The following is an 18,561-nucleotide window of genomic DNA, read 5'->3' on the forward strand; positions in this document are numbered from 1 at the left end:
ACATAAATGAGTCTTGGCTAAACTGATATTAATCTGATGTTCTATTCCTGCGCAAAATGCAAATAACCTATTCATCACGTTTTGTGTGTGTGTTTCTAAATGCAAAGAAAGCTTCTGTTCCCCTTCCCATATGCAAGGCAGGGGGAGTGCTTACACGTGCTTTGGACTACATCAAAACATATGTCGCTGACAGAAGGTTAACCTACGGGCTCATAAGGCAGAGTCTGTGAGCGGTCATGGGTGGGGCGTAATCAATATGACATCACACTGATAGGGGACCCCAACAGCCTGTTTTATGTTACTGTTGCATTTTATCCCTTATAAGCACCGATTTTCCTGTTTACATTAAAGTTCCGTCGGGGTCAAAATGACCCCAGTAATTGAAAGAGTGATTACAAAAAATAAAAATAAAAAAATTATATGCAAATAATATATAATTTTTTGTTTACTTCCCAATTAAACATTAATGCTGTGTTCTGGGAGATATGAAGTACTTTTGTACCTGTTTACCATTAAATTCCTCAACTACACAATTAGCTTGCATGTAAAATATCAAATATTATGAAAAATTCACATAAATTGTGATCTGAATTTGATTTAAATTGTTTTGAGATATTGATCTAGAGGCTATGTGTTGAATTTGGCCATCTGGTGTTTAGAAAAACAAAAAACATAAAAAAATTACAGTTTAGGAAATAAATGATTTTGATCAACAGAGGTCCATAGAGACCCATTCATTTCACTTGATGTGGCCAACTGCTCACATCACTGATACATTTTGTGAATGTATGTATATATAAACATTATAGAGTAAATTACATTTTTTTTAATAGTAAAATTTTTGTAGTTCCCTTTCAGTCGGTCACTGCGACGTCAATCCACCCCGCCACACGAGTATTTAATAAGAGGCAGGTGCAATACGTAAAATCAGCTTTTTTGCTTCGTGTGTGTGCGTTCTGCTTCCCTGTGTGCTTCATCAACATCTACACAGCTGAAAGAGTGTTTCCTCTAAAAGAGTGTGCAGGTGAACTTGGCTCAGCTATTCACCTGCACTACGGCGGATAAACGTCTTTTTAAAGATGTCTTTTTGTTCGCGTTCGACTCCTAGATGCGGCAAATACATTGGTCCCCGTGATGGCCACGATCGCTGTCTCTTGTGTCTTCGCATACAGCACGCAGAGGCGACTTTCGCGGGATGCACCTGCTCTACTTGGGAAAGCATGACTCTTGCGGATCTGCGGGGTATGGTTGGCATTTCTCCGGGATTGCCACCCTCCGTTGCTAATTGGTGCTAAAAAGGTGGCCGTGAAGCTCCGGAGAGATGACCTCTGCATTACGGTGCTGAATCGGTCAGCTGGTTCGTCCAGTGGCTTTCAGCAACTCGATCCACAACCAGTTGAGGTTCCGATGGAGACGGAGGGCGCGTGTTCTACATCACTCTCTATCTCTGTCGGGCCTCCTGAGGATTCAGTATCTGCCGTAGCATCGGAGGGGGGCCGTTACTCTCAGATGGTGACCCCAATCCCCTCCCTCCCTCGGGTAGGGTTGCAGAGTCAGTGCTCAATCCTGAGATGGCGGTTGGTACTTTGGGGCTGCCAGAACATTGCAGCCCTCTCCATCTGTGCCTTTCTTTCCCCGAGGTGCATGATGAGCTGACTCGGTCGTGAAAAACCCATTTTCCTCTCGGAACCGGCTACATCAGCCGCTAAAGTGTATGATGGTATCCCGACGGTGGAGCGCCTGGTGGCGATGAAGTTGTGTCCTGATGGTGCACCCTGCTGGAAGGACCATCCAGCCTTTCCCTCACAGGCCTGCAGGCACTCGTCAGCTCTGACGAAGTCTGCATAAAGAGCCTGTGGCTTTGTTGTATGTTCATCAGGCTAAGGCTCTGAAGGACCTGCAAGAGGGAGGTCACAATTTAGCGGTCTTCAAAGGCCTGCGTGTGGCTCCGGATCTGGCGCTTCATGCAACCAAGACCACTGCACAGGCCATCAGTTATGTTATGTCCATCAGTCGTGTTGATGGTTCAGGAGAGCCACCTCTGCCTGTGCCTGAGGGACATGCAGGATGCTCACAAAACCCGGCTCCTGAATGCTCTGGTTTCCCAGGCCGGCCTTTGCTGACTTCGCACAGCAGTTCTCGGCACCCCAGATGCAAACTGAGGCCCTTGCTAACAGTAATACCTATCCCCAAAACAAAACTTCCTAAAGACCCTAATGAATTTAGACCAATTGCATTAACTTCCCTGGTCATGAAATGCTTTGAAAAGAATTTGAGGGACACAATCATAACTGTTGACAAATAAGATCCACTACAGTTTGCATATCAAGCAGGTGAGGGTGTAGAGGATGCAAAGCTTTTTTCCTTGACAAGGTGTATAAACATCTTGAGAAACATCAAATGTAAGAATTTATTTGCTGATTTTAGTTCAGCTTTTAATAAAATACAGCCTCACATTCTGATTGAACGATTAGCCTCATATTTTAAGTTTCCAGAGTACATCCTATTACTTAAAGGCGTTCTAAGCGAATCTGCGAGACGTTAGTTTTTGTTGACGTTTGAATTGTTTTCAAACAGACGGAGCATAGCTAACTCCTCCCCCTCCCTTCCGTGCTTTCATGAACGCCCCCAACCCCCACCCCAAAATCATTTTTGTCGTTTATTGGCTGGAACACTTTGTTTTGTGATGCTAGGTTTGGCCACTATGTTGTTATTGTTGTTTGTGAAGCCTGGGCTGTCTACAGAGATCGCGTTTTTTTTACAGTTTGATCAGCGCACAGGCAGCAAGCAGATTGTGAGGAGATGTTTGCTGTATGTAAAAAAAAATGTTTTATGGTCTAAAACGCGTCAATTCGCTTAGAGCGCCTTTAAACTTTTTAACAAATAGAAGACAGCAGGAGTATGTAAAGCGAACATGTCATCTGTCATCGTATTAAACACAAGCTCTCCTCAGGGCTGTATGCTCTCCCCCTGATTTTTATATTATATACTAATAACTGCAGGTCATCTTGGGAGAACAGCCACTTAGTGAAGTTTTCAGATGATACAGCCCTGTTGTCCCTTTTACAGGGCAACCAATCTGATCATAGTAGTGCCCTTGAGGAGTTTGCTAGATGGTGTGAGAATAGCTTCCTTGACTTAAATGTGTCAAAAATAAGATAATTTATTATAGATTTTAGGAAGCTCAGTGACGAACCAAAACAAAGTGTAATACACAATGAAGGTGTTCTGGTGGTACAAACATACAAGTATTTGGGCACAGTGTTCGACTCGGAATTGAAATTCAGACACTGATAGTATTATTAAGCGAGCAAACCAAATAATATATCTACTGAGGAAATTGAATTATTTGGGGGTCTGCACATTCTATCAGTCATTTATTGAGAGTCTTTTCACTTTTTCTTTTGTGGTTTGGTTTAATGGTCTAGGTGTGAAGGACAAAAAGAGTTTGAATTGTTGATAATAGATTGAGGAATACTAAGAAGGTGGAGGTCTAAATTTAAAACATATAGTAAATGAAGGGGTCCTGGATGATCCCCTGATCACTAAAGACCCAATGTATCCATTTGAGGGTTAACCTTAATTTAAATCAATGTAATATTCACTAAGTGAAGTAAGTAACTTCAGTAAAAGTGCAGACTATAAAGGTTGTGTTTCATTTTGTTTGAAATACATTCTCCTGAACGGAGTACAAACAGATCTCTGCAATAGCTGCTATGATCTTACCCCTAAAGAAAGGAGGATAAAGAAATGTTCATACAAAAAGAAAAATTCTGATTTACTCGCCCTTGTGTCAATCCATTGACTTTAATATATGAGTTTTTTATGTTCAACAGAAAAAAGAAATGCATGACAAAATGTTTATAAATATGTACTTGGTAAATCATTTGACATTAACATTACTACTTTCAGAAGATGTTTGATCACCCCAATTAAACAATTTATATAGTATATTTTAACAGCAGTTGATGCTAAATAATTTAAACTTATTTAAAAATGTACAAAAATTCACTTAATAAATTGATATTTACTCAAATGTCAAACCATCTGAATCCTTAAAGCCACAGATATAAGTGGATATGAGAGTCTTAAAGGCCTTCTGAAAACAAGGATAGAAAAATCCATAGATCAAAGGATTACATGCAGAGTTAAAATATCCAAACCAACCTAAAGCTTCAAAAACATCAGCTGGAGTTGAAAAATTGATATAAGGGTTTACGGCACTTACAGTAAAAAAAGGCAGCCAGCAGAGAAAGAAAACGCCCATAACAAGAGCCAGAGTTTTAGCTGCTTTTCTTTCTCTGTGTGCAGAGCTTTGACTTTTAACTCCTTTGGAGGCCACAGACAAAACCTTTGCATGTTTTTTCACAACTTTAAATATGCTAATATACAGAAAGCTCATTATAGTTCCTGGAATAATAAATGCTACAATGAGACTAGTCACACCCCATTCATTGTTAAAAAATGCAGCACAGCCACCAAAACAAGACATCTGTAATACAAGAGCTTCCAGACCAACAGCAAACACCCCTGAAAACACAACAGAAAAGCTGTACACAAATGAAAAGATCCATGTAAAGGTAATAGTTACAGTCATAGTGCTGTTTGTTACCCTCATTTTGTATTTTAAAGGGTAATATATGGCCCAGTATCTATCAATAGATATTAAGCAAAGATGCAGAATAGAGACATTACAGAGGGTCATGTCCAAACTAATATATACTTTACAAATAAAATCTCCCAAAAACCAGCAGCCCTCGACAGATCGCACCATACTGTAAGGCATCGTCAGTGAACCCAGCAGACAGTCACACACAGCCAATGACTGAACGATCAGATGAGTTGGAGACTGAAGCTGTTTGAAGTGAGAGATGGAGATGATGATCAGCAGATTCCCAAAAACTGTCATGAGGATCATGAGTGAAATGAAAGCGTACATTGCCACTTTAACTCCAGTGAGACGATGAGCTCTAGGACAAGAGTCTGGATGTGAAGGATAACACAGGAGAATATTCTCAGTCTCATTAGAAGACATCGCATCCAAGCTTAATACATCAGTTGTTAAAGTAAAAAGTTTGACAAAAATGTAAACTGAATTATTTCATAAAATTATATGATTAAGACCAAGACCAAAAGAAGCATTATTATAACAAAACCTTTCAATTTAAAATAACATCTCAAATGGAGTCATCACTGTCGCTACGTCTCTTTATATATTCTCAGATGTAAGGGGCCTCCCCCTAATGCATGTAAATGTATCCAATGATTAAAGAAATATCTGTAGCTTTTGGTCTGTCATGTTCATTTTGTTGTGTTAACTCCAATTCTTGGTCTTTTCTCTAATTTTCACTTATAGGCTATTTAACATGCTTTGATTAAGTTTACTTTAAAGTGAATCATTAATTTTCAGATTTCAGATTTTATTTACCTCAAATAAAAAAGTAAAATGTTTATGAAAAATATGTTTGTTGAAAAAGCTACAATACACATTTACACAACTAATGTGAATGCAAATCATAATAATTTTTTTTAATTAATACATCTTTAAGATGACTTGTGGGTAGTGCCGCTGCTAGTGTGATGACAAATATAGTACCCCCCCAAAAAAAACAGAAGTTAATTGAATGATATACAGAGTTCCATTCTGTTAATAATTTACATTTTATTGCCAAAACTTTTGGGACACCTGCCTTTATATGCACATGAACCTGAATGACATCTCATTCTTAATCCATAATGTTTAATATGGAGTTGGTCCACCTTTCGCAGCTTTACCAGCTTCAAATCTTCTTGGAAGACTTTCTACAAGGTTTTTGACCATTCTTTTAAAAGAACATTTGTTAGGTCAGACACTGATGTTGGACGAGAAAGCCTTGCTCAGCTCTGTTTAATTCATCCCAAAGATCTTCTATTGGGTTTAGGTCAGGACTCTGTGCAAGCCAGTCAAGTTCCTCCCCACCAAACTCGCTCATCCATCCATCGTCGCTCTTAAGAACACGTCTCCACTGCTCTAGAGTCCAGTGGCGTGCTTTATACCACTGCATCTGATGCTTTGCATTTAACTTGGTGATGTAAGGCTTGGATGCAGCTCCTCGGCCACAGAAACCAATTCCAGCTCTCTACGCATTGTTCTTCAGCTAATCTAAAGGCCACACGAAATGTGGAGGTCTGTAGTTATTGACTCTGCAGAAAGTTGCAGACTTGTGTGGACTGTGGGCCTTAGCATGCCATGACCCCGCTCTGCAATTTTAAGTGGCCTACCACTTCATGGCTGAGTTGCTGTTGTTTCCAATTGCTTCCATTTTGTGATAATATTACAACAGTTGACCTTGGAATATAAAGTAGTGAGGAAATTTCACGAATGGCATTATTGCACAGGTGGCAACCTTTCACTGTACAATGCTTGAATTCACTGAGCTCCTGAGAATGACCCATTGTTTCACAAATGTTTGTAAAAGCTGTCTGAATTGTATAAACTTCTCCCCTCTATTAAAATAGTGTAATCTGATCTGAGTTGTAAAATTATTTACAAATTTGACATTCGGGATTCCATTAAGCGCACAGACAAAGCATAATATGATTTACAGCAGTCATAAAACTGTAATCTAGTTGTTAGTACCCTGAACTGGGCGGCGCCGATTTAGGATATTTACTTACCTTCAAAATCTTTCCTTTATCCGCTTCGGTGTAATTGTGCAAAACAAATTGTTTATAAATCCCCAAAAGTCCTAGGAAATGGAATATCCAAGCCTTTAAATCCAAAACAATTTGTTCATCTCACAATCTTGACGTTTCTGACCGAATTACGATATAAATACTGTATACAATTAGTTCACTAATGTGTTACGATCGTGGGATGATCAGCTGCATGTGGATTTGTTTACCTCTTGCTGTCATCCCTCTCGTGTGCACATTCTTGTCTCCTCCTTCCTCGTTATCCTTAATTGTTTTCCACGGCTGTCTTGTCTGCTTTTCTCTATTTAATGCTCCTGTGTTTGTTTCCCGTTGCGCGTTCGTTGTATGTTTTTCGAGCAATCGCTGCCCGGTCCTGTCCAGCTTTATTATTTTGTTGTTTGTTTGTTTATCCTCCACTGTGGTTTTGCTCCCAGGATTCAGCCCAGTTTCATGTCAAGCTCAAGTTCAGCTCTGGTCTCCAGTCTATTTGTGGATTATCATATCTCTCTCTTCATCGATCCCGTTGGTTTCCCTCGCATTTAGGGAGTACACCAGCGGGTATGTAAGCAGTGGATTCCTGGATGGACTTATTGTTATTTATTGAACGACATTTCTCTCTCTCCTCCCCAGTTCTCTCCGTGGTGTGCCTCGTCTTTAGGCTGGAACCGTAGGACTATATGTGTTTTCCTGGACCCACTGTGAAGTGTGTTTTCTCCCGTTCTCCATTTAGTGACCTGGTTCGCTTGGTTTTTTGCTGTGCAGTGTGGACTCACTCGTCTGTGTTTAAATAAATTTTACTTGCATCAGATTCCTATTTTGTCTCCGTTTATCCTGACAGAACGAACGTGCCACGATGGAATCTGCAAGTGCCAGCGAAGTGTCTGTACAGGCAACCTTAGCCCAGCAGGGGGCAATGCTGGACCAACATTCCTCACTTCTAACTTCAGCTTCTCATGACTTCCAGGTCCTATCTAATCAACTCTCTGAGGTGCGCAATAGACTGGAACAGGTGACACAAGCATTTGGTGAGATGGGATGTCGGTCCCTTTAGCTGATGTATCTAATTCTACTTAGCGTGAGACCCATGCTGTCAATCCTCCTTCATATGACGGGGACACTAAGACCTGCAGAGCCTTTCTTGGGCAGTGCTCCCTGGTCTTCGCGCTCCAACCCCGTAGGTTTGCCACCGAGATGTCTAAAATTGCTTTTGTATTGACTTTGCTTACGGGGAGAGCGCGAGGCTGCGGAATGGCAGTCTGGGAAGCAAAGATGCCTTGCTGTGATAATTTTGAGACCGCTGAGCTTAACCGATTCGTGCAGGGGACCCAATCAGTCACCGACTATGCCATCTACTTTAAAACGCTCGCCTTCACTAGTGGATGAGCCCAGTTTCTGAGTGGTCTTAAGGATAACATACAGGATGAGATCGCCTCCCATGACTTCCCTGTGTCTCTAGAAGGAATTATTGATCTGGCTCTCTGATTAGAGGCACGTCATCGGCAGCGGAGGATTCGTCGCATTGCCAATCAACATCTCCTCTATCCTTCGCTGTGCTTGACCGAGACTATGTCTGCACCATCGTCCTCCTCGGCTGAGCTCATGCAGCTGGGTCGGCTCCGGCTTACCACCGAAGAGAGACAACATCGCCTAGTAAATGGACTGTGCCTTTACTGTGGTAAGCCGGGGCACAGGGCTTTAAGCTGTCCAGTAAAAGGTGTCACCCGCCGGTAGATCCGAGAGTATCAGTGGGCGCAGCTTTCATCAACACACCTTCCGGATCCCGCACCCTTTTGTCCGTCTCAGTCCACTTTAACAATCGTGTGCCATTCACAAGCATTACTGGATTCTGGTGCCGAGGCGAGTTTTTTGGACATTTCTTTGTAATATACAGAAAGCTCATTATAGTTCCTGGAATAATAAATGCTACAATGAGACTAGTCACACCCCATTCATTGTTAAAAAATGCAGCACAGCCACCAAAACAAGACATCTGTAATACAAGAGCTTCCAGACCAACAGCAAACACCCCTGAAAACACAACAGAAAAGCTGTACACAAATGAAAAGATCCATGTAAAGGTAATAGTTACAGTCATAGTGCTGTTTGTTACCCTCATTTTGTATTTTAAAGGGTAATATATGGCCCAGTATCTATCAATAGATATTAAGCAAAGATGCAGAATAGAGACATTACAGAGGGTCATGTCCAAACTAATATATACTTTACAAATAAAATCTCCCAAAAACCAGCAGCCCTCGACAGATCGCACCATACTGTAAGGCATCGTCAGTGAACCCAGCAGACAGTCACACACAGCCAATGACTGAACGATCAGATGAGTTGGAGACTGAAGCTGTTTGAAGTGAGAGATGGAGATGATGATCAGCAGATTCCCAAAAACTGTCATGAGGATCATGAGTGAAATGAAAGCGTACATTGCCACTTTAACTCCAGTGAGACGATGAGCTCTAGGACAAGAGTCTGGATGTGAAGGATAACACAGGAGAATATTCTCAGTCTCATTAGAAGACATCGCATCCAAGCTTAATACATCAGTTGTTAAAGTAAAAAGTTTGACAAAAATGTAAACTGAATTATTTCATAAAATTATATGATTAAGACCAAGACCAAAAGAAGCATTATTATAACAAAACCTTTCAATTTAAAATAACATCTCAAATGGAGTCATCACTGTCGCTACGTCTCTTTATATATTCTCAGATGTAAGGGGCCTCCCCCTAATGCATGTAAATGTATCCAATGATTAAAGAAATATCTGTAGCTTTTGGTCTGTCATGTTCATTTTGTTGTGTTAACTCCAATTCTTGGTCTTTTCTCTAATTTTCACTTATAGGCTATTTAACATGCTTTGATTAAGTTTACTTTAAAGTGAATCATTAATTTTCAGATTTCAGATTTTATTTACCTCAAATAAAAAAGTAAAATGTTTATGAAAAATATGTTTGTTGAAAAAGCTACAATACACATTTACACAACTAATGTGAATGCAAATCATAATAATTTTTTTTAATTAATACATCTTTAAGATGACTTGTGGGTAGTGCCGCTGCTAGTGTGATGACAAATATAGTACCCCCCCAAAAAAAACAGAAGTTAATTGAATGATATACAGAGTTCCATTCTGTTAATAATTTACATTTTATTGCCAAAACTTTTGGGACACCTGCCTTTATATGCACATGAACCTGAATGACATCTCATTCTTAATCCATAATGTTTAATATGGAGTTGGTCCACCTTTCGCAGCTTTACCAGCTTCAAATCTTCTTGGAAGACTTTCTACAAGGTTTTTGACCATTCTTTTAAAAGAACATTTGTTAGGTCAGACACTGATGTTGGACGAGAAAGCCTTGCTCAGCTCTGTTTAATTCATCCCAAAGATCTTCTATTGGGTTTAGGTCAGGACTCTGTGCAAGCCAGTCAAGTTCCTCCCCACCAAACTCGCTCATCCATCCATCGTCGCTCTTAAGAACACGTCTCCACTGCTCTAGAGTCCAGTGGCGTGCTTTATACCACTGCATCTGATGCTTTGCATTTAACTTGGTGATGTAAGGCTTGGATGCAGCTCCTCGGCCACAGAAACCAATTCCAGCTCTCTACGCATTGTTCTTCAGCTAATCTAAAGGCCACACGAAATGTGGAGGTCTGTAGTTATTGACTCTGCAGAAAGTTGCAGACTTGTGTGGACTGTGGGCCTTAGCATGCCATGACCCCGCTCTGCAATTTTAAGTGGCCTACCACTTCATGGCTGAGTTGCTGTTGTTTCCAATTGCTTCCATTTTGTGATAATATTACAACAGTTGACCTTGGAATATAAAGTAGTGAGGAAATTTCACGAATGGCATTATTGCACAGGTGGCAACCTTTCACTGTACAATGCTTGAATTCACTGAGCTCCTGAGAATGACCCATTGTTTCACAAATGTTTGTAAAAGCTGTCTGAATTGTATAAACTTCTCCCCTCTATTAAAATAGTGTAATCTGATCTGAGTTGTAAAATTATTTACAAATTTGACATTCGGGATTCCATTAAGCGCACAGACAAAGCATAATATGATTTACAGCAGTCATAAAACTGTAATCTAGTTGTTAGTACCCTGAACTGGGCGGCGCCGATTTAGGATATTTACTTACCTTCAAAATCTTTCCTTTATCCGCTTCGGTGTAATTGTGCAAAACAAATTGTTTATAAATCCCCAAAAGTCCTAGGAAATGGAATATCCAAGCCTTTAAATCCAAAACAATTTGTTCATCTCACAATCTTGACGTTTCTGACCGAATTACGATATAAATACTGTATACAATTAGTTCACTAATGTGTTACGATCGTGGGATGATCAGCTGCATGTGGATTTGTTTACCTCTTGCTGTCATCCCTCTCGTGTGCACATTCTTGTCTCCTCCTTCCTCGTTATCCTTAATTGTTTTCCACGGCTGTCTTGTCTGCTTTTCTCTATTTAATGCTCCTGTGTTTGTTTCCCGTTGCGCGTTCGTTGTATGTTTTTCGAGCAATCGCTGCCCGGTCCTGTCCAGCTTTATTATTTTGTTGTTTGTTTGTTTATCCTCCACTGTGGTTTTGCTCCCAGGATTCAGCCCAGTTTCATGTCAAGCTCAAGTTCAGCTCTGGTCTCCAGTCTATTTGTGGATTATCATATCTCTCTCTTCATCGATCCCGTTGGTTTCCCTCGCATTTAGGGAGTACACCAGCGGGTATGTAAGCAGTGGATTCCTGGATGGACTTATTGTTATTTATTGAACGACATTTCTCTCTCTCCTCCCCAGTTCTCTCCGTGGTGTGCCTCGTCTTTAGGCTGGAACCGTAGGACTATATGTGTTTTCCTGGACCCACTGTGAAGTGTGTTTTCTCCCGTTCTCCATTTAGTGACCTGGTTCGCTTGGTTTTTTGCTGTGCAGTGTGGACTCACTCGTCTGTGTTTAAATAAATTTTACTTGCATCAGATTCCTATTTTGTCTCCGTTTATCCTGACAGAACGAACGTGCCACGATGGAATCTGCAAGTGCCAGCGAAGTGTCTGTACAGGCAACCTTAGCCCAGCAGGGGGCAATGCTGGACCAACATTCCTCACTTCTAACTTCAGCTTCTCATGACTTCCAGGTCCTATCTAATCAACTCTCTGAGGTGCGCAATAGACTGGAACAGGTGACACAAGCATTTGGTGAGATGGGATGTCGGTCCCTTTAGCTGATGTATCTAATTCTACTTAGCGTGAGACCCATGCTGTCAATCCTCCTTCATATGACGGGGACACTAAGACCTGCAGAGCCTTTCTTGGGCAGTGCTCCCTGGTCTTCGCGCTCCAACCCCGTAGGTTTGCCACCGAGATGTCTAAAATTGCTTTTGTATTGACTTTGCTTACGGGGAGAGCGCGAGGCTGCGGAATGGCAGTCTGGGAAGCAAAGATGCCTTGCTGTGATAATTTTGAGACCGCTGAGCTTAACCGATTCGTGCAGGGGACCCAATCAGTCACCGACTATGCCATCTACTTTAAAACGCTCGCCTTCACTAGTGGATGAGCCCAGTTTCTGAGTGGTCTTAAGGATAACATACAGGATGAGATCGCCTCCCATGACTTCCCTGTGTCTCTAGAAGGAATTATTGATCTGGCTCTCTGATTAGAGGCACGTCATCGGCAGCGGAGGATTCGTCGCATTGCCAATCAACATCTCCTCTATCCTTCGCTGTGCTTGACCGAGACTATGTCTGCACCATCGTCCTCCTCGGCTGAGCTCATGCAGCTGGGTCGGCTCCGGCTTACCACCGAAGAGAGACAACATCGCCTAGTAAATGGACTGTGCCTTTACTGTGGTAAGCCGGGGCACAGGGCTTTAAGCTGTCCAGTAAAAGGTGTCACCCGCCGGTAGATCCGAGAGTATCAGTGGGCGCAGCTTTCATCAACACACCTTCCGGATCCCGCACCCTTTTGTCCGTCTCAGTCCACTTTAACAATCGTGTGCCATTCACAAGCATTACTGGATTCTGGTGCCGAGGCGAGTTTTTTGGACATTTCTTTGGCTGAGTCTTGGGGCATTCCTGCAGTGCCCTTAGATGAGTCTCTGTCAGCTTTGACTTTAAAGGGACAGACCATGGCATTGATCACTCATCGCACACCCCCTGTAAGTCTGTTCGTTTCTGGCAATCATCGTGAGGATTTTGAATTTTTTATTTTACCATCTTCTCAATCGCCTCTCATTTTGGGGCACGATTGGCTAGTTAAACATAATCCTAACGTTAATTGACAGAATAGTGTTGTCTTGTCATGGAAATCTTCTTGTCATCTTTCTTGTCTCGGTCCTGCTCCTTCTGCTTCTGTTTGTTCTGTTCTTCAGGTTCCGGCGGCCGATCTTTCAGGGGTCCCGGCGGAGTATTTCGATCTGCATCAGGTGTTCAGTAAAGCCCGAGCTACTTCCTTGCCTCCTCAACGGTCGTATGACTGTGCTATCGATCTTCTCTCAGGTACTTCTCTGCTAAAGAGTCGTGTTTTTTCCCTTTCGGGTCCTGAAAGAGAGGCTAGGGATAAATACATTAATGACGCTCTCAGTGCCGGTCTCATTTGCCGTTCCACCTCCCTGGCTGGGGCTGGGTTTTTTTTGTAAAGAAGATGGACGGCTCCCTTCGCCCCTGTATTGATTATAGAGGATTAAATGACATTACTGTAAAGAATAAGTACCCCCTTCCATTAATGTCTACAGCCTTCGAGTTATTACAGGGAGCTTGTGTCTTCACCAAGTTAGATTTGCGCAACGCCTATCACTTGGTTCGCATAAGAGAGGGCGATGAGTGGAAGACAGCATTTAATACCCCTTCGGGACACTGGGAATACTCAGTTTTACCGTTCGGCCTAGCGAACACTCCAGCTGTCTTCCAGACTATGATAAATAAACAAATTTGTCTTTGTGTATCTCAATGACATTCTCATCTTTTCCCCCTCTATGCAGATACACACCCAACACGTTCGCCTAGTCTTACAACGGCTTTTAGATAATGAGTTATTCGTCAAGGCGGAGAAGTGCGAATTCCACAGGCAGTCGGTTTCGTTCTTGGGTTTTGTTATCGACGCTAAGTGGCCAGTTCCCGACACTCGTAAGGAGTTACAGCGATTTTTTTGGGTTCCGCCAATTATTATCGGCGTTTCATTAGAAATTTTGGTCAGATCGCTAAACCTCTAAAGTGTGTTTCTGCTGGAATAATGAAGCTCAGAAAGCCTTTGATATTTTAAAGTCCCGGTTCATCTCTGCGCCTGTTCTCTCTATTCCAAATCCAGCTTACCAATTTATAGTGGAGGTAGATGCTTCTGATGTCAGGGTAGGCGCCGTTTGTCTCAGCGGTCACCTGTTGATGGAAAAGTGCATCCGTGCGCTTTTTTCTCCCACCGGTTAAACCCAGCAGAGCGTAATTACGACATTGGTAATCAGGAGCTGCTGGCAGTTAGACTCGCTTTGGGTGAATGGCGTCACTGGTTAGAGGGAGCCTTGGAGCCCTTCCTGGTCTGGTTCTGATTAACCATGTTTTTCGTTTACACGGTCTTCCGACTGACGTGGTTTCAGACAGGGGTCCTCAGTTCATCTCTCATTTTTGGCAGGAGTTTTGTAGACAGATCGGCGCCACTGCCAGCTTGTCTTCTGGTTATCACCCGCAGACCAACGGGCAATTTGAACAAGCTAATCAGGATCTCGGTCGAACTCTCCGCTGTCTGTCGTCACGATATCCGAACTCCTGGTGCCAACAGCTTCCCTGGGTCGAGTATTCCCACAATTCACTCCCCGTTTCCTCGACCAATCTGTCCCCATTTGAAGCCTCCATCAGTTATCAGCCTCCCCTATTTCCATCACAAGAGCCCGATGCAGCGGTTCCGTCTGCCTTAGCTTTCGTCCAAAGGTGCAAACACACTTGGAGGAGAGCTAGAACACTTCTATTAAAATGATCCAGACGAACCAAGGCTGCGGCTGACAGTCGCCGGCGACTTCCGCCTCGTTATATCTGCGGACAAAAGGTTTGTCTTTCTTCCAAGGATCTGCCTCTCCGTGAGTCATCTCGTAAGCTGGCTCCGCGATTCCTTGGGCTATTCAGTATTTTAAGGTTATCAACCCGGTGACAGTTAAGCTCAAATTGCCTCTTTCTCTTAGTCGGGTTCACCCTGTTTTCCATGTATCCAAGGTCAAACCTGTGATTTTTGCTCCCATAAATCCCCCCGTCTCTGCCCCCATACCCCCCGCCCCGTTTCTAGTGGATGGTACTTCTGCCTATTCAGTCAGGAAGTTACTAGACGTTCCCCGTAGGGGCAGAGGTTTTCCATATCTTGTGGACTGGGAGGGATACGGTCTGGAGGAGAGGTCTTGGGTACCGGCTCGGGACATACTGGACCCTGGGCTGATTGAGGATCTTCGTTGGCGTCAAGGTAAGCCTCCTCCGGGTCCATCAGGTGCCGGTCCTGGAGGGGGGGGGGGTAATGTTACGATCGTGGGATGATCGGCTGCATGTGGATTTGTTTACCTTTTTGCTGTCATCCCTCTCGTGTGCACATCCTTGTCTCCTCCTACCTCTTTATCCTTAATTGTTTTCCACGGCTGTCTTGTCTGCTTTTCTCTATTTAATGCTCCTGTGTTTGTTTCCCGTTGCGCGTTCGTTGTATGTTTTTCGAGTGATCGCTACCCGGTCCTGTCCAGCTTTATTATTTTGTTGTTTGTTTGTTTATCCTCCACTGTGGTTTTGCTCCCAGGATTCAGCCCAGTTTCGTGTCAAGCTCAAGTTCCGATCTGGTCTCCAGTCAATTTGTGGATTATCATCTCTCTCTCTCTTCATCGATCCCGTTGGTTTCCCTCGCATTTAGGGAGTACACCAGCGGGTATGTAAGCAGTGGATTCCTGGATGGACTTATTGTTATTTACTGAAAGACATTTCTCTCTCTCCTCTCCAGTTCTCTCTGCGGTGTGCCTCGTCTTTAGGCTGGAACCGTAGGACTATATGTGTTTTCCTGGACCCACTGTGAAGTGTGTTTTCTCCCGTTCTCCATTCAGTGACCTGGTTTGCTTGGTTTTTTGCTGTGCAGTGTGGACTCACTCGTCTGTGTTTAAATAAAATTTACTTGCATCAGATTCAGATTCCTATTTTGTCTCCGTTTATCCTGACAGAATGGACATTCGTTCAAATCTCACTTTTCATTCACGATTTATAACGAATATATTCGGATGTCACGTTTATTGTGCAAAGTCTGAGGAAAAAATACGCCCCCTTGTGGAATTTAAGCCGTACCCAGTTTTATTTGTCAGTGACAGTGACTGGGTGTTGAAAAGGTCTGTTTTTAATTCTGAAATGATCTTACATTTGGGAAAGGTGCGGAGAAGACGAAAATCCACTCCGTGTTTTCCATACCTCCAGTATTGTCCATTCTGACTCAGCCCTTTATTAGTCCTTATGTTTGTCGTGTTTTGATGATGTGATTGCCAGTGACACGTTTGGTGAGCACCGCGGGGACACAGCCAATGAAGGTGGGACCAGATGTAGACTGGTAAATAACGTGGGCTTCATTAGGTGGGGCAATATGGGCCCTATGTGTGTTGCCCAGCTGGGCCTCACATAAGCCCCACTCAGTTTCTATACCAAATTCATGTGGGCTAACCCAGGTGGGGCCATAGTGGAACCCATGGACAAACCCATATAGGGCCCACATAGGAAGCCCATATTGGGCCCACATGGGCCCCACCTTTCAATGTTGGCTGGGTTGTGGTCTCCCAGTTCCCAATTCTTTACAACATGGGCAGTTTAACATTAATGCTAATAAATTACCAAATAAAAGGGTAAAACATAAATGTAGTGTTCTCTAAAAACAAGTTTTTGCCTTATATGTCATAACCAAATTGGGAGAGCTCTGTGCTGAGATTTTTTGGCTTGTATGGCTTGTATTTTAGAATGAAATTTGGCAAAGAAAGTGCCTATTCGATTCTCGAGATGTTTTTGGAATGTGTGCAAAGAATTGTGGGTAAAATGTCCACATAAGGTCAAAAATGTACTGATGTTCCTATCTTTACCAGGTACACACACAGTTATGCTTAGTTATTATGTAATGTTTGTGTTTATCACACAAACACACAGCAGCAGCTAGGAGTCTTATTATAATTTCTCACTTTTAACAACATTTACCTCTAAAAGGTCCTCACCTCTCATTGTTGACAGTCACTTATCCAAGTGTCATAGATTTGCTGTAACATCTTGCATCAGATCAAACCTGTTTGTCTGAGCATGGAGGATCACACAGTGTTAAGCCGTAAATACTTTAAAATTAAATGTATTAAATAACCTTGGAATCACTTAAAATTAACATTTATGAAGTTATAGTGTGTTTACCATGTTGCAGTTACCAGACCACAAAACCATAGTCTGGGAATTATGAAAACACCTGATATGTCAGACTGAAATAATATATAAGCCATCATCTGGCCTTATTCTACTATATTTAGTTTTTAACAGTCACTATTAGAAATACTTGAAGAAAATATCTCAAAAAAAAGAAAAAGAGAGAAAATAGCTTGTGACAATGTGCAGAGAGTAAAAACTGGTGAATGTTATTTATGTTAACCAGTGACATCAAATCTTTAAGTGGTTGACTTCAATACGGTCATTATTCAGACAGTGGAAAGCTACACAACACATAAAAGAAATACATCTTAAATCTAACATTGTTTGACACTTTTTGTTTATTGTGTGCTGTTTATTATAAAACTAATTTATTATGTGTGATGTTCTCATGATACAGCTCCTTTGTTTTAAGACTGTATCATTTATTTACTGTATGTTTGCAATAATGCCGAATACGCAAAATATTTTTATACATAAACTAAAGCATGTAAAACTACTTTAAAATATGAAACCTTGAAATATAAACTTTATTCTAAGGAATTTATTACCAACACAATCAGCTTCACAGTATTTATTCAGTCATTGATTATCAGAAACTGTATTCATTCAAATGTCAGAGTATGTGAATGATTGAATCCACAGATATAAGTGAGTATTAGAGTCTTAAAGGCCTTCTGAAAGCGAGGATAGAAAAATCCATAGATCAAAGGATTACAGGTTGAGTTAAAATATGCAAACCAAACTAAAGCCTGACAAACATCAGTTGCGTTCAGATAATTAAAAAAAGGAGAAACAGCAGTGGCAATAGCAAAAGGCAGCCAGCAGATAAAGAAAACGCCCATAACAAGAGCCAGAGTTTTAGCTGCTTTTCTTTCTCTGTGTGCAGAGCTTGGACTGTTTACACCTGTGGTGATCACAGACACTTTCTCTGACAAAACCTTTACATGTTTTTTCACAACATTGAATATGATGATATACAGAGAGCTCATTATAGTTCCTGGAATAATAAATACCAAGATTACATTAGTTAGTGCCCATTCTTTGTTTAAAAACAGAACACAGCCACCAAAACAAGACATCTGTAATATATAAGCTTTCAGACCAACAACGAACACCCCTGAAGACGCAATGCTAAAGCAATACACAAATGAAAAGATCCATGTAAAGGTGATTAATACAATCACAGTGTTGTTCGTGACCCTCATTCTGTATCTCAGAGGGTCACAGATGGCCCAGTATCTATCAATAGATATTAAACTAAGATGTATTAAAGAAGAAATACAGAGGGTCAAGTCCAAACTACCATGCACTTTACAAATAACCTCTCCCAAAAACCAGCAGCCCTCAACAGATCGCACCATACTGTAGGGCATCACCAGTAAACCCAGCAGACAGTCACACACAGCCAATGACTGAACGATCAGATGAGTTGGAGTCTGAAGCTGTTTGAAGTGAGAGATGGAGATGATGATCAGCAGATTCCCAAAAAC

This window comes from Paramisgurnus dabryanus, chromosome 12 (assembly GCF_030506205.2).
Source record: "Paramisgurnus dabryanus chromosome 12, PD_genome_1.1, whole genome shotgun sequence".
NCBI classification, from domain to species: domain Eukaryota; kingdom Metazoa; phylum Chordata; class Actinopteri; order Cypriniformes; family Cobitidae; genus Paramisgurnus; species Paramisgurnus dabryanus.